Here is a 15,459-nt window from a genome sequence, read left to right as displayed (position 1 = left end):
GAAAATGATTCAAATTGACACATTAATATTAACAAAAACTCATTAAAAAGATGAAAATGGATACGTTCTATTCCAGATTCCATTCATAACTTTTCTGCTGCATCAACATATCCCTCAGTGACAAGAAAATTCATAACCAATTTGTTCATGTCTTCTTTTCAGATTTTAACATCATTAAGCTTTTTCTCCCATTCATCCCTTGTTATTACCTTCTTTGAAGTAGCCTATATATAATAATAAAATTTTAAAATAACAATATTGCTAAATCCATCACAAGAACAAGACTCGGGGAGCTTTCTTAATATCATCTATAAGTTTTGTGTTCAAATACACAATTGGGCTGTGATAGTTGCTTACCTTTGCTTTTTCTCTTATTTTTAATTCTTTTCTCTTTCTTGCATATAACCTATTTAAGAGACGGATTTGTGGATCGTTGGTCCAGATTCTCAAAGGTTCCAACTTTTCTTCCTGAAATAAACAATTTGCTCAAGGAATGTGTGATTGGCAATAATAAATAACTAAATAATTTATTTGTGTTACCTCTGTAAGATCATCAGGGAGATGAAAAGTGTGACGTTGAAATGGGGTTCAATGACCAAATCAGGGGCAAAATCGTACCTTCAATGAAATGGTAGCCGAGATGTTGATCCGAGCCCTAGAAATTGTTGTTGGTTTTGTGTCTTCTGGTTCGGCTTCCCGTTGAGATTTAGGAACTGGAATGGATTCTTGTCTTGTTGGCCTTGATCTTCTACTGGAATTGTTACATAATCCTTCTAATTTCGAAGAGCTAATATGTCGATGGCAGAGGAAGGTGTGAAAAAGATGCGACGTTGGCGGAGGGTCGACGATGGTAGAGGGTCGACGACCAGGAAATAGCACAAAGTGGTGGTCGGATTGTGAGGGGAGTAGTTAGCGGTCGATGTGGTAAGGGGAAAGAAGTATCGCCGATTAGGGTAAAGAGGGAAGTGAAAGTGGGCTAGGGTAAAGAGGGAAGTGAAAGCGGGCTTTTCTAATTTTTGGGTTTTTCTTTTTCCCGCTTATTACTAAAGAGCACGTTTCATTAAAAAATATAAAGCGACATGTTTAGATGACGCATATTTTATAATCAGTGCCCTCCGTGTTTTTTCTTTAACACTTATTCTAGGGCACGCAAAATTGCGCGTTCTAAATCCTTAAAATTTCTAGAGAGCTGACATTATTTTTAGGTCACGTGCTTTTGCGTATCATAAATCACCGCGTGTCATAAATTGCGCGTCATTAAAGGTCTGTTTTCTAGTAGTGTAATCAAAATCGTTGAGAAATTGTCAGCACCAAAGGCGTCGACGGGAACACGCCGAAATTTTGGGTCTCGCTAACCTACCGTCTTAGTTCCTTTAGAACTTCTTGCAAATTACGGAACCCCCTTACGACTTTGACCCTGAAGGGAGCAACCCTTTTCTGGGAAGAGAAGCAAGAGGGAGAAACCTTTAGAACTCCAGAGTAAGAGACCAAATTCCTCTGGAAGCCTCACTCTGGGAAGGCTTAGTATGCTTCAGAAAGCATGGAAAGCTAAAACCCAAGATAATTAGGCCCTTCGAGATTCTTGTCAGAATCAGCCCTATAACTCACAACTTCAATCTACCCCCGCGAGCTTGGAAAAGTACATTCTACCCGCCATGTCTCGAACTTGCAGAAGTATCTATCCGACGAGACTCTTGTAATCCCCCTCGATGATATCGAGTTCTACAAGAGCCTCACCTTCGTGGAAGAACCATAGTAACCATGGATCGAGAGGTCAAGCGGACGAAGCAACGCAGCTTCCCATTAGTGAAGGGTCGCTGGAATACTAACCAAGGACCTGGAATTCACTTGGGAGCGCGAGAATCAGTCGATTAGGAAGTATCCCCACTTCTTGGCTCGATTATTCATGCCTACTCCTTGCCTAAATTCAAATTTCGGGACGAAATTCCCTCTAACGGGGGGATCATGTGACAAACGTCAATTTCCGGTCAAGTCAAAGTCAACTAAAGTCAACAAGTCAAACCGGTCGACTCAATTAGCCCATGGGTACTAGGGTTTACGTTATGTAATTACTAAACAGCTCGCTATTCTAATGAGAGATCATAAATCGAAAAGTTCGTACATCTAGATTTCCTTAACCTAAAACTGTGGTAAGTAACGAACCAAACCGATAAAACATTGTTGCATACTCATTGGGAGTGTGTAAGATCCTTAAACATGACATAATGGGGTTTACGGACCTTGTGTTGCGACGCCAAACACTCACAAATGTCACACCCGAAACCTCTCTCAATCGTTTTCACTCTATCTCTCTTCATCTAGAATCTCTCCTAAATCTCTCTTTGTATGTGAAATCTCTCCCAAATCTCTCTTTGTATGAGAAATATCTCCAAAAATGTGAAATTTCTCCCAAATCTCTCTTTGTATGAGAAATTTCTCCAAGAATGTGAAATATGTCCCAAATCTCTCCTTGTATGTGAAATCTCTCCCAAATCTCTCTTTGTATGAGAAATCTCTCCAAGAATGTGAAATCTCTCCCAAATCTCTCTTTGTATGTGAAATCTTTCCCAAATCTCTCTTTGTATGAGAAATCTCTCCAAGAATGTGAAATCTCTCCCAAAATCTCTCTCAAAACCCCTTTCGATTTATTTTGATCATTTGAGGGCATCCCGGTACTTGGTTTGATGAGAAACCACTTAAAGAGGGGAGATAGTTTGGAAAATAGCCCCTTAGGGCCGAAGCCTCTCTATAGGGGCCGAAGCCTCTTGGATCCGAGGCCACTTGAGTTGAGTCCAAGGCCCCTTGAGTAGCCGCAAGCATCCAGCCGCAACCACCAAGCCGAAGCCCAGAGCCGCAGCCGTCAAGACCGCAGCCACGAAGCCGAAGCCACAGAACCCGGAACCAAGCCCCGCATCAGAACTCCCTTCGGACCGCAACGCCTTCCTTCAGCATCCACGACTGAGCTTCACTTCGCATCCTCCTCAGCAGCCGAGCCACTCCGGTTCCAAGGTTGTTGATGACTGAACCTTAGCACCTCCGGCCCTGAACATCGGATTTCAACATTTCCTACCCGGTTTTTAGTATTTTTGGCATTTTAAGCCCATTTTTCATCATTTTAACGCGGAATTTTCTCCTAAAATCATATTTTAACATATAAGACCCTAAATATTCATAAAATAAACATATTTTTATGGAAATGATTATTTAAGAATAAAATCTATTAAATGAGATCTTCTGATGGAGTGTTGACTTATCTTTGATTTGTGACACAAGCAACCACCACCCCCACTCCATGACTAACCGACCCACCACCCCACCATACCTTGTCACTTCCTTGTACCTTCCCATTCAATTTACAGCCTCTCCCATGTCCAAAGAGCTAAATAACTCTCTCCCTCTCTCTTTGATTTCACTCACTTCACTCATTTCCACCACAAATCAAACACCACTTTTCTCTCAAATTCTCTCACACAAATTCGAGATTTCAAAGGCATTTTCCAGCTTTTCTCCTTCATTTTGGTAAGTATCATCACCCTCCTTGTGATTATCACACTTCCCTTTTACTCAAATCATTGATTCCTTACACAAACATCATCACATTCTTGTTAGATCTTCGAATCTTCAAGTGATCCTTCAAGTGTTCTTGAGTTGAACACTTCTCTTCTTCAACATTCACCCACTGAAATCACTCAAGGTGAGTTCATACCCCTATATTTTCATGTTTTTCTTAAGTTTTAAGGAGGGGAATACAAGTTAAAACACCAAGAACACAACTAAACTCATTTAACAGCCTTCATCAGAAAATTTCAACTCCATTCACGGACTGTTTTAGATAACTTAAACACCTTAGTTTTCAAAACTGTATTAGGTTCAAATAGTTCAAGTTCTTAGCTTTAAAATGACTACTTTCACATCTCCATACGATGTTTCTACAATTTATGGTGATTTTTACAAAATTACCTATCATTCCAAGAGCAAATCCGGACCTGTCTGGTTGATGGCCCATCTCATTGAACATATGAATGATTTGAAAGTTAACAGGTTTGAAAAATGGAGGATTGTTCGGAATCTGCAAGAATTCAACAAACATCTTCTTGGAAAGTTTTACCTGTTTGTTGTTTATCAGGTTGAAGGTTATCACATCAGTTGTATGGTTGTATGATGCTGTTGAAGCTGCCAAGGATAACCATGTCATCGGAACGGAGAATGAACTAAACATGGCAGTTGACAGAGATGATCGTTTCAGAGCAACGATGAGCATCTTCAATCCTTCGGGATAAGAAGAGACATTTGGATCAACTTGATAATTGGTGCTTTGGATTTTCATCAGGGATTGAGAAAGAACTTCATCAGTGTTGGATTGAGTGGCTGCCATTGTTAGGGTTTGAAAGAGATGAAGTTGAACAAGTTTGAATCTTTGGAGGTTTGTGAGAATTCTGTTCGCGTAACCGTATATAGTGTTCTTGATCCCCCTTTTATAGTTTACCCAAAATTGATTTGAAATTAAAGCAGGATGCATTTAATGTTATCCGATGTGGCACGTTGAAAATCGGATCAATACTGTAAAAGATAACCATGCTGTAAAAAGTAATTGTCCCATCTCCTTGAAAACCGAATAGAATACCAACCATCTTGAGTACACAGCCTGTCAAGTTTCCCGTTATAGAATCTGAACTATTAAAACCCTTCGCATGGAGGCAAGGCTCTTTCACTTTTGGGATGTAAAGTGAGGTCATATTCCAGATTTGCGAAATCATCAGCCTGAGTTGGTTTTACTTAGAACCTCAAGGATTTCATGTGTGCATTGTGTCAACAGAATAAGATGAGAAACAAAAAAAAAATTGGAATTCTGTGATGTCAAAAATTCAATTTGACATGAATGCAGTTAAACCCCAGGCAAAGGTTGCTTCGTTAATCATCAAGAGAGACAATCAACAGCTTGTGTAGTTTCCCGTGAATTACAATCGAATACTTTTAGATAAGTATCGAAGGGCTTCTTTTAAAAGATATTTTGGGTTGGTTTCAAATTTCATTACATATCATCCTTAACATAAGGTGAGAAATTGTAAATGAAATTACTTGTTTGACCAGTGTAGTCAGTGACAAGTTGGCTTTTGAAAATATTTATCATGACTAGGATTTGCGAATAAAACTCACACAGAAATCATATTCAAAAAATTTTGAACTGGATCTTGTTGGGTAACAAACATCGTGGGTTGCGAATGTTTGATCAAGACCACACATGCGAATTGAATATGATTTGGAGTTTCGAAATTTTGATACTGAAACAAAGGTTTCGTTAAAATCTGGAACGATGTTCCTCGTCAATTCCTTAAGGTTTATGATATTTGGGTTTCACTTCCGTCACGGTCTCATGATGTTAGATCATAAATATAGACTTCTGATTTGTCTAGGTTTTGATTGGTTTGATCAAAGACCTCAAGGACAAATCTCTTCGAAAATTTGGATTGAAAGAATTGTTTGGTATAAAAAGATTGGTTAAGAATCGAAGTGTACCTCTGTTATAATGGACAAAACAGAAAACTTTAACTCATTTGAGAAGAGTAAGGTAGCTCTTTTGACTTATGCGAATATAAGCCTTTTGGGAAGAAATTTTCATGAGATAATTTCATTAAGGCTTTCTTTTCTCACACATAGAGTCTTGTTGAGGCTTTTGGTCTACATACAGCAGCATGCTTCTAGGGACATCCTAACTAGTTTTAAAAAAAATTGATACCTTCCCGTAGAAACACCTAAGCATGACCTCTTCGCATTAAGCCCTGTACTAAATTCTTAGCACACAATATTTAAAGAACAAAGAAACAAAAATATTTTTTTGATTTTTGAATTTTTCAAAATTAAAATCATAACAAAATAAAATCTTTTTGGATTTTTAATTTTTCAAAAACAAAAATGAATAAACATAAAATCTTTTTGGATTTTTGATTTTTCAAAAATTAAAAACTACAAAATGAATCGTAAACCTAACAAGTTGTTATGATCGCAAATGCGAAAAGATGTGGATGCGAAGCCATGCGAAGCCTCTGGATGAACAGTAACATCTGAACAAGTTTGACTCATAACTGTTGAACGAGACTTTCATGCTTGAGTTTTTGGAATTGAATTTGCATCAATCATCCCCAAACCTGCTAAAATTCTAACAAATGATTTTTCATCAAGAGGTTTTGTAAAAATATCAGCAAGTTGTTCAGTTGTTTTAACAAAATGAATTTCAATATTCCCATCTTCCACATGATCTTTGATAAAATGATATCGAAGAGCAATGTGTTTTGTCTTTGAATGTTGTATTGGATTATGACAAATGCAAATTGCACTTTGCGAATCACAATACAAGGGAATCTTTTTCATGTTTATTCCATAGTCACGAAGTTGACTCTGAATCCAAATAATTTGCGATGTGCAAGCAGCAACAGCAATGTATTCAGCCTCGGCAGTTGATATAGCCACATAAGTTTGTTTCTTCGATTGCCAACTCACCAACTTCCCATCCAATAGTTGACATCCACCACTCGTACTTTTCTTATCCAAAGTACATCCTCCAAGATCAGAATCTGAAAAAGCTTGAATGAAAAACCCCGTTTTCGAAGGATACCAAAGTCCTAACGAAACTGTTCCTTTAAGATAGTGAAAAATATTTTTCACTGCAGTCAAATGAGGTTCTCTGGGATTAGCTTGATATCTAGCACAATTGCAAACCGAAAACATAATATCAGGTCTACTTGTAGTTAAGTACAATAAAGACCCTATCATGCTTCGATAAAGTGTGAAATCAACAGTAGGAGCATCTAACGAAGGAGCTAGTCTTGTTCCTACTGCCATTGGTACTCTTAGTTTCGTGCTATTAGTCATTCCAAACTTTTCAAGCAAGTTCTTCATATATTTTTCTTGATTGATTAAGATTCCATCCCTGTTCTGTCTTATATTCAAACCAAGAAAATTATTAATTTTTCTCATCATGCTCATTTCAAACTGACTTTTCATTAGATTTTCAAATTCAATTGACAATGCTGGGTCATTCGAGCCAAAAATAATATCATCAACATAAATTTGAACAAGCATTAGATGATTCCCAACTTTCTTGCGAAATAATGTGGGGTCTACTGATCCTTGTTTAAATTTAGATTGTTTTAGGAAATTTGTAAGTGTTGCGTACCAGACTCTTGGTGCTTGTTTTAATCCATATACAGCCTTATCTAGGATGTAAACAGAATTAGGATGTTCATCGTTTATAAACCCTGGTGGTTGTTCAACATACACTGTTTCTTCTAGTTCTCCATTTAAGAATGCACACTTAACATCCATTTGATAAACATCAAAGTCTTTGTCAGCTGCATAAGCTAAAAATATGCGAACTACTTCAAGTCTTGCAACAGGAGCAAATGTTTCTTCATAGTCTATTCCTTCTTGTTGTGAATAACCTTTAACCACTAGTCTAGCTTTATTACGAATAATATTGCCATCTTTGTCGGTTTTATTTTTAAAAATCCATTTTAATCTAACAATTGAAACATCAGAAGGTTTAGAAATTAATCTCCAAACCTTGTTTCGTTCAAATTCAGCCAGTTCAGATTGCATAGCAACAACCCAATCTGAGTGTTCCATAGCATCCTTTACTGTCTTCGGCTCTATTTTCGAAATAAAGACATTAAACATACATAGTTCTTGGTTCGCATTCAGTACCTCATTTTCGCACGAATTTGAGCTCTTGTCAACACACCATCTTGTGGATTACCAATTACCTGATCTTTTGGATGATTTCTTGTACATTCCTCAAGTGGTGGAAAATTAGGATCAAATTCCAATGGTACATCTTCATATATATCTTCATTTTCAGATCCTGCAACAGAAAAATTATCACTTAGTTCAAGAAACTCATCATTTCAATCAAGATTAATTGTCTGTGTTTCATCATGCTCCCCCTCAACATGATATTCATCTTGATGCTCCCCCTCAAAATGATGTTCCTGTTGATTTTGTGAATGCTCCCCCTCAACTTGATGATTCATAATTTCATTCTCCCCCTCGAAAGTTAGCTGAGAATCTTCACGGATACTCGTATGCACCCCCGTCATACCAGCATCAGGCATACTTTCGCAAGTTATTGTCCTTGTTGTAATTGTCGAATCATCAGTATGTTTTGAGGATTCTGATGTTTGATTATCAGGAGCATTATTTTCCGCTTCAATTGCCCTGTCAGTAATTCCGAAAATTAGGTCATAATCAAAATCATTTATTTCAGAATTATCAATTTGAGTATTTGAATCAACAAGTATTGATTTATTTTCAAATTTACTATCCGTTTGTTTAAGATAGTAATCATCAAATGTTAAATTGAAAGTTTCTTCAACTTTTCTGGTTCTTTTGTTGAGCACTCTGTATGCAACTGAATTCTGCGAATATCCTAAGAATATGCCTTCACCAGCTTTAGCTTGGAATTTGGACAAATTATCTTTGAGATTCATGATAAAACACCTGCAACCAAAAACATGAAAGAATTTGACATTAGGTTTCCTATTATTGATTATTTCATATGGAGTAACATTGAATCTTCGATGAATGAATGATCGATTCTGAGTAAAACATGCAGTTGAAATTGCTTCAGCCCAAAGATATTGAGGAAGATTCGCATATGTTAACATGGTTCTGGCTGCTTCGCATAGAGATCGATTTCTTCTTTCAACAACTCCATTTTGTTGCGGAGTATATGGTGATGAGAAATTATGTGAAATGCCTTTGATTGTGAGAAAAGAATCAAGAGTTTGATTTTTAAACTCAGAACCATTATCACTTTTAATTTTGCGAACATTCTTTTTCAGACTAAGCTCAATCTTTTTGATAAAATCAATTATCGTCTGAGCAACTTCAGATTTTAACCTGAGAAAAAATACCCATGTGAATCGAGAAAAATCATCTACAATAACCAAAATGTAACGCTTTTTATTGATTGTAGCAACAGTCGACGGTCCACATAAGTCAATGTGAAGAAGTTCCAATGGTTCTATGATTTTTGAATCGATCACAATCAGATGACCTTTTCTATGTTGTTTTCCTTGTTCGCAAGCTACACACAGAGAATCATTGTCAAAATTTAGTACAGGTAACCCTCGAACTAAATCTTTAGTGACAAGTTTGTTAATATTGCGAAAGTTCAAGTGTGACAATCTTCTATGCCAAAGCCAGCTGATATCATTAGATGCTTTTGATAGTAAACACACAACAGGTTTTCCCACAATTGGTTTGATGTCCAGTGTAAACATATCACCATATCTTTTGGATTTGAAAAGTACTTCATTTGACTTCGCATTTGAAATGATACTTCCTTCTTCATTAAATACAACTTGGTTTCCAGTACCAACAACAAGTTGTGACACACTTATCAAATTATGTTGAAGTCCTTCAACATAAGCAACTCTGTTCACAGTGAATTTTCCATTTGTGACTTTCCCATAGCCTTTCACTTGACACTTGTGATTATTCCCAAATTTGACTACTCCAGCATTTTCCAAGCTTCTATAATCTCGCAAGTTTTCCTTTCTTCCAGTCATATGACGAGAGCAACCACTATCAATATACCATTTCGTATCATATTGCTCGTCACACATCACCTGCATTTATTGGAAAATTTTAGGAACCCAAGACTTGTTGGGTCCATCATTAGTAGAATGAAACAAATTCTTTGAATTTAAAAACCATGTTTTCACTTTGTTTGTGACAAAATCCTTATATCAACATCATCAGATCTAGATATTGAAATATAATCATTCAATAGTTTTGGATTTCCATTGATTGTAATCTTTTCCTTCACAACATTCGTATTTTTGATAACTGGTTTCCATTTTTGAACTGGAACTTGCGAATGATGAGATGATGAACTAGCAGTGGAAGAATTATTTGTGAACTTGTCAGATGCATTCTTGATTTGTTGCTCTGAAAACTTCCCACTTTGATATTTTCTGCCTTTTCCTTCAAGCCAACGATTGATTGTATTGACATCAGATTTTCCTTTTGAATATGAAACTTTGGTTGGTTGTGAAATTGAAGGATTCGGAAAATTTGGTTGTTTTGGTGAATACTTCCCTTTAGCTTTGTTGGAATTGTTCAAAGGTGATGAAGTATTCGTGAATTTGTCAACATTTCGAAACTTTTGATTGCACAATTTTTTGCAAAGTCTCAAATTTTCTATTGTTGTCATATTTGCGAACATATGGAATTTTGTCAACAGAATTTATTGGTCTGTGAAAACTTGTATCTGTTTGTGTATTTTTGCTTTGAAATTTTGATGATTTTGGTTTGGAAATTTGTTCTTTTTCAACTTTTGATTTATCATTAGACACAACTTTCCAGAAAATTGCTTTTCTTGCTTTTTCTTTTTGAAACATTATTCTCTGTTGAATAATTTCCAACCATCAATTTGAATTCATGAGAATTTAATTTCACTTCAGCCTTTGATTTTTCAACTTTTTCAAAAACTTTGTTTGGTTTTTCACCTTTAACCACCCATTTTTGTAATGATTTTTGTTTTTGAAACACATAAGAATTTTTAGTTAAATTGTTTTCTTCTGTGTTTTGATTTGCGAAAAAACCTTCAGTGGTTGACCTTAGATTATCTTTTTCAATCATTTTGTTGAATTCGGGATGAATTTTCTCAGCATTTCCAGTAGTGACAAAAACTTGATTTGGAAAAATGGTTTTATCAATGCATACAAAATTTGGATATACCACAGTGTTGATTTCCAAATAATGTGCGCCTTTGTAATCTAAAATTTTGTCAAATTCTTTTGTATTCTCAAACACTTGATCAACCACAACTCGTGGAGGTATTTCATGTGAATCTTTCACTTTTTCTTTGTTTTCTTCATTATTATCAGATTTCCAGCTTTCAACTTCCACATTATCAAACTTACAATGTTGCGAAGTTGAAGGTTTATCAATTTCATCCTCTACTATCGAATCAACAATAATTTCTTTACCTTTGATCTTAGATGTGATATTAATGATTGACAATTTAGAACAATCAACCTCTTCTTCCTCTTCTATCTCACTGATTTCACTCACATTATCTGAATTGTCATCAATATCAGCATAATTGAATTGAGATGCAAGAGATGAAGTTTCTGTTTTCTGTAAGATTTTCACTTGTTCACTCTTTGTCAAACTTTCATTGACAATGTTAACCAACTCATCAGCATTCAGAAATTCATCAATTTCGACAATACCATATGGATATCTATCATCAGGTATTTTGTCAAATTGAGCAAGTGTACTTTCGCAATCATAGGAAACAACATCTACTTTTTCACGTTCATACTCAAGAAAAGGTAAAAGTTTCCTATGTTATTCTTTGCTAATGTCAGAAGAATGATGTAAAGCAGTTAATTTTGCATACAATTGTTTGGCAGAATTACAATATATGTTCCTTTGTGCTAGCAACAACCTAACATCATTTGTAAGATTATTCCTATCACAGTCTACATTTTTGAGCTGTAATTCAAGTTTGTCTACTCTGCTTCTTTTTATTTCTAATTCTCTTCGTGTCTCTCCTAGTTCCTTTGTGCTAGCAACAACCTAACATCAAATGAAGTGAGCTTCAGTACTAGCAGACACAATTACAAATGATGATGATACACAATTACATAATCAAAATAAGCCACAGGTATCAAAGCTCTATTGATTCTTAATCATCATGCTCACACTTTGCCATTCCTTGCGAAGACCCATAATGAAAGTTAAATAGAACTCCATGAGAGACCTAGTGATTCCATACCTATTGCAGCGAAACATGAGCTCATTCAGACGATCATAGTAATTTTCAAGAGTTTCAGCATCCTTTTGTCTGAATTCCTTCAGTTCAACTAGACATTGCTTCACAGAGTTGATCTTCGTCTTTTCGCTACCTTGATACTTCTCTTTTAGAGTGTTCCAGATGTCCTTTGTTGTTTTACAACTACGAATGTAATTATAAACCACAGGAGGAAGAGCACCTCTTAGTTCCCTCATGCACCTCTTTTCATTATTCTTCAACCGTTTTTCTTGATCAGCAACTTCAGCAGATACAGCAGATGGACCAATTGGTTGAACATTAGCAGGAGCTTGCACTGTTCCATCGATACAATTCCAAAGTTCTTCATCAATTCCATTTAAGTAATCTTCCATTCTATCAGCCCACTGATCATAGTATTCTGGAATTAACATCGGAATTTTGGTTGAGCAACCAAGCAAGTAAGAGAAGGAAGTCATTGTATTCATGTTGAAGTTCGCCATTGATGAACACAGAAATTTTCAGAAAGCTTGAAAAACTTGATGAAATTGAGAATTGATCAATTGAATTGATCACAAATCACTGATCGATTACTCGACTAAACAATTCAAAGACAGAATCAATTCAAATCTAAAGATCAAATTTGATTTTCAAAACCAAAATGCACGGAAAATTTTGAGTAAAGTTACAACTCAAAAAGCAAATGATTCTAACACGAAAATCAGATCGATGCAGTTTGAATCCTGCTCTGATACCAATTGAAGAGAATTGTTATCGATATTTACGAAAGCAAAATATGATTTGAGTGATTGAAGAGTTAGAACACGAAGAGTAAATATTAATCAGATCTTATATTGATGAAGACTGATTACAGAATAAGCAGAAAGGATATTTGCGTTTACGAAAGTTATCCTCAGTCCTTATTTATAGGGAACATGAGTGTACAAAAAATATACTAAGTCTAAACATTACACTTCGCACAAATATGACTTAGTAAAATAACATAAAATGCGAAACTATACAAACACAATATTCGACTTTTACAATTTTGCATCTACACAATAAGATTGACACCTTGAAGCGAATCATTGATGACGCAGTGAAGGATATGGAAAAAGAGCAACCGGGGACTACCGAACAGCCTAGTCAAAGCGAACCTCCAAAAGAAAGTTCTACATTTCAGGGGGAGGGTTCATCTTCATCCGGTAACCCTGAATTACCATACTAGGGGAGAACCCATCAAATACCATGTCAACCCAACGTCCAATTGAGGGGGACGATTCAATGCCTGGATTCGAAACTGTCTCATCATTTGAGGGGGAGAATGCAAATACAAATGATGATGATACTCAATCAGAATTCGAAGAAGAAGTAAATGTTGAGTTGCATCCCTCTTATGATCCAAATTACCCTCCTCTCACCAAATGGACAAAAGATCATCCAAAAACCCAAATCATTTGTGATTCATCAGAAAGAGTTCTTACTCGTTCCCAACTGAAAGTGAAGCAAACTGCATTATTCTCTCAAGTGGAATTTTGCATGTTGAATTCGTTTGTCTCTAAAATCGAACCGAAGACTGTCAACACTGCACTCGATCACTCTGATTGGGTACAGGCAATGCAAGATGAACTCAACGAGTTTGAGCAAAACAACGTATGGAGACTGATTCCTACACCAAAGGATGCATCTGTAGTTGGACTGAAATGGGTATTTCAAAACAAAATGGACAAGGAAGGGAATTTGATTCATAGAAAAGCAAGGCTGGTTGTGAAGGGATATTGTCAAGAAGAGGGGATTAACTACGAAGAGACCTTCGCTCCAGTAGCAAGGTTGGAATCAGTAAGAATCTTTCTCGCTTATGCTACTCACAAGAACTTTGAAGTATATCAAATGGACGTCAAATGTGCATTTCTAAATGGAAAATTTAAAGAAACAGTGTATGTAGAGCAACCACCAGGTTTTTTAAACGAGAAGTATCCAGATCATTGCTACATTTTGGACAAGGCGGTTTATGGTCTGAAGCAAGCACCAAGAGCGTGATATGAAACATTAACTCGATTTCTAAAAATGTCAATGTTTAAACAAGGCTCGGTTGACCCAACCTTCTTTCGTAAGAAAGAGGGTGACCACCATATGACTGTTCAAATTTATGTTGATGATATCATCTTCGGTTCCACGAATCCTGGCTTAACAGCAGAATTCAGGAAGTTGATGGAGACTAATTTTGAAATGAGCTCAATGGGTCTAATTAACTTCTTCCTTGGCTTAAATATTAGACAGGGACCCGAAGGCATTTTTATTAATCAAGAGGCTTACACGAAGACCTTGCTTGCTAAGTTTGGAATGATGGGAGACTCAAAAGTGAAGGTTCCTATGGTGTTTGGCATGAAGTTAACACCTTCTCTGGACAAATCGGCTACTGACATGACCCTGTATCGTCAAATGATAGGGTCCTTGATGTATCTAACAACAAGTCGACCAGACATAATGTTTTATGTTTCTTATTGTGCCAGGTTTCAAGCTAATCCACGCGAACCTCATATGTTGGCTGTGAAGAATATCTTTCGATATTTGAAGCGAACCTCCTCTCTCGGTCTATGGTACCCATCAAAATCAGGTTTCTTTGTTCAGGCATTCTCTGATGCAGATCTAGGAGGATGTGGACTGGACTGAAAGAGCACTACTGGAGGATGTCAGTTCCTTGATGGCAAACTTGTCAGCTGGCAATCGAAGAAACAAACTTGTGTGTCTCTTTCTACAGCCGAAGCAGAGTATATAGTTGCACCATCATGTACATCACAGGTCATTTGGATACAAAGTCAACTTCGTGACTATGGCCTGACCATAAAGAAAATTCCATTATATTGTGACTCTGAAAATGCAATAAGGATATGTCACAACCTAATGCAACACTCCAAAACGAAACACATAGCACTGAGGTATCATTTTGTGACAACCCCAAATATTTCATATATAATTTCAACAGTTTATCACTTCATTTGGAAGTCAAATTCATTTCCGCCATCTTTAGCACAATTTAAAGTCCGTTTTAGTATGTCGAGCCTTTCAAAATTAGGGAACAAACGTTAAAAAGCAACCAGTAAAGCCCCAACACCAAAACAATGCCATAAACTCCACGAGATGGAGTTTACGGCTGTAAACATGGAGTTTACAGCGGTAAACTCCGGGAGGTAAACTCTAGGCGGTAAACTTCGAGAGGTAAACTCCGCGCGGTAAACTCCGGGCGGTCAACTCACCCTATATAAGGATTGAGTGAACTTCATTTGCACATTTTCCACATTCTAGATACTTTCTCCCACTACCCTCTCTTTTCAAATCCCGATTTCTCCCAAGAATCTTCAAGTTTCATCCCCAAATTGTAAGTATTTCTACCCTAGAGTGTATTAAAGCTTATTACATGTCCATATATCATTGAAATCACCCAAAAAACACAAGAACAAGGTGTTTACGGACCAAGAACTTCTTAGGCCATAAACCCTAAATTTTGTGCCAAAATGTCCCCTAACTCCTTCCTTATGCTTGGAACCTAGCTTAGATCATACCCTTGAAGCATTAAGGACCTTAAACATCAAGTTTTGGAGGGTTGAATGAGGGTTTACGGCCCAAAATCTTCTTAGGACGTAAACTCCCTCAAATGGTACAAAGTGTGCCCTAATCAC

Source organism: Lactuca serriola, chromosome 4, assembly GCF_051521515.1.
Source record: "Lactuca serriola cultivar US96UC23 chromosome 4, Lser_US96UC23_V15, whole genome shotgun sequence".
Classification (NCBI taxonomy): Eukaryota; Viridiplantae; Streptophyta; class Magnoliopsida; order Asterales; family Asteraceae; genus Lactuca; species Lactuca serriola.
This window is presented reverse-complemented; position numbering follows the sequence as displayed.